Consider the following 2,689-nt stretch of genomic DNA (forward strand, 5'->3'; position numbering starts at 1 on the left):
TATTTGTTTAATTTCACCAATCACACAACAACTTAATTAAACAACCAATCAATTAAACGCAATCTACAAACCAAACAATCAATTTATTTTCCAAGTATAAGTCAAACAACAAATAATCAAACCAAAATATAAAGTATCAGCACTTTGGTAATATAACAACTCAAGATGGTTATTTATTTATATTTGCCAAATTTGAATCAAGCTCTGTAGTGAATGAGAATTTATGCTTGCTGATATAAAGTCCTGTATAGATGAATTAAATCACTCTTTCCAGATATTTAGAACTCAAATAAACTCTTGGTAAATTTATCTTTGGGATGTTAACCAAGTAAAGTACTCCCGTAAGATTTCCGCAAGATATGGTGTCACCAACGTACTCCCTTTCGGTTTCCGCAACCCAAATCAAAATTAAACCTTAAGTTTGTTTCATTTTTTAAATATATGTAGTTTATATGATTCCTAAATTTTAAACCATCCACGCAATTTTAAATATGCTGAAAATAAAGAGTAAGGGAAAGAGAGAATGAGACGAAGATTTTTACGAGATTCGGCTTATACCCAGCCTACGTCCTCGCCTTTGGCAAACCACCGAAGGATTCACTAGTTCAGTTCCGTTGACGGGTGGAACAATACCGATTACAACACTCCTTGGTTAAGGTTAGAGCCCGCCTTCTCCAAACGATATTCCCTCGTTCGGTCACTCCTTACATAGGCTAGAGTCCGCCTCTTTAAGCAATGTCCCCTTGCTTAGCCAACGATCCAAACGACCCTTGGAACGTCAAAGAACTATAAGAAACACAAGATAAGATTTGCATACAAGTATACTCTCTCAAAGAGCAAGTTAGTACAATTTCAGCACTATGTACTTTGAATGTAAAATATCAATATGAAATATAATGAAGCTCAAGTGTAGAATTTACCAATATCCTTCTTAGATAAGGATTAGAAATAAAAATTCAAAAGAGGAAGAATTAGCACTTCAGAATTTCTCAGCAAAATAGATTTGCAATGAGTGAGCAAGAGAGCTTTTGGAAGAACAAGAGTGCTTTTAGCTTTACAAGAAGATTTTTCAATTCTTGGATGAGTTTTGATTTGCAAAACCATGTATTTATAGGCTTTCAAACTTGTTTCCATGTTGCAAAAGTTTCCTTTAAATGTTTCCCAATATTATAGAAAGTTTGGAGCTCAAACGGCTATATTTTAAAATATTAGAATTTGAAAAATTTTCCCGTTGAACAAAGTTCAGTTGACTGAAGTGTCGTGATCAGTCAACTGAAATTTCTTAACCCCTTAAAAATATAGAACTAGATACAGGGTCAGTTGACTGAAATCAAGGTTCAGTCATCTGATGTTGCAAGTTCAGTCGACTGAAGTCACAAGTTCAGTCATCTGAACCGCTACTGCCTGCTGTATATTCTGTCCAACAAATCTTCAGTCTACTGAACTTAATCTTTAGTCGTCTGAAGTCATCTGTTCAGTCATCTGAAATCGCACCTGTGAACAGTGTTCAGCTGACTGACAGCAGTGACCTCCCTTCAGTGTTTTAGCCATAACTTTTTATGTATAACTCAAAATTAGGTGTTCTTGGTGTCAAAAGAAAGCTAAGAGAAAATTCTAAAACTTTCATGTTCATCATTTTAAAATAATGAAGTTTTGATAGTGAAAAATATACCTGAATACGGCTGTATCAAAATTGATAGCAAACAGAAAAACCCTTTTTGGTGCTTTTTATTCCAAAAATGATTCTAACCCTTTTAAAATAATTTTTGACTTCATAAAATTATTTTACAGATATTTTAAAAGGTATTTAGGTCTAAGAAGTTAACCTAAGAGGTTCAAAATATTGCAAACGGTATTTTAAACATTTAAAGTACTTACATGAAAAATTCTAAAACTTTTCTTATTTTAAGTTCTTCATGTTTTGTTTCTTCAAGCTTCCATCTTCTTTGAACTTTATCACTTTGCCTTTCTTTGGATCTTTTAGTATTGCTTGGCTTTCAACAACTCATTCATGTCTTTATATTCTTCAGGATTTAATATATCATCTTTAAATCCATGCTTAGACTCTTTTAAGTTTCATTTGATCCTCTTAAACACTTTGACCTTTGCTTTCTCATATATAAGTTCTGAAATATCATTACTCACACAAATACATTAAATTTCATTTGTTAGCATCAAAATAAGATAACAAGGTTTTAAACCTTGTCAGGCCAACAATTTTTATTTTATTTTATTTATTAAGTAATAATTAAAAAATAAATAATAAATGTGAAGTATAAATAATATTTGTCACAGATAGTAAAATTTTTTTTATTAATTCTTGCTCATAAAATAAAAAAATAAAATTATATTAAATTATTGGATTGAATGATTAAAACGTTGATTAGACAGAGCATTTAATATTTATAATAAAACAAAATAATATTAATGTACTTCAGACTCCTACTATAAATATTTAAGTGATGAAGTATAAAAATAAAAAAAAGGTAATAGAGAATTCTTTAAATTTACGGGCTGTGAGTTTCATCTAATAACGTGATACGTCGCCAGCTTGCCGTGACAGCCATCCAGAAGATTTAAATAGTACTTTGGTGATCATGATGACAATGGGCGCACATGATTCAGCCATCAGCTATGGCCCACCGTCAGATCTACGGTGACCTTTCGAGGACGGCTGTATGCTATCATT

The sequence above is a fragment of the Malania oleifera genome, chromosome 6, assembly GCF_029873635.1.
Source record: "Malania oleifera isolate guangnan ecotype guangnan chromosome 6, ASM2987363v1, whole genome shotgun sequence".
In the NCBI taxonomy this organism is placed as follows: domain Eukaryota; kingdom Viridiplantae; phylum Streptophyta; class Magnoliopsida; order Santalales; family Ximeniaceae; genus Malania; species Malania oleifera.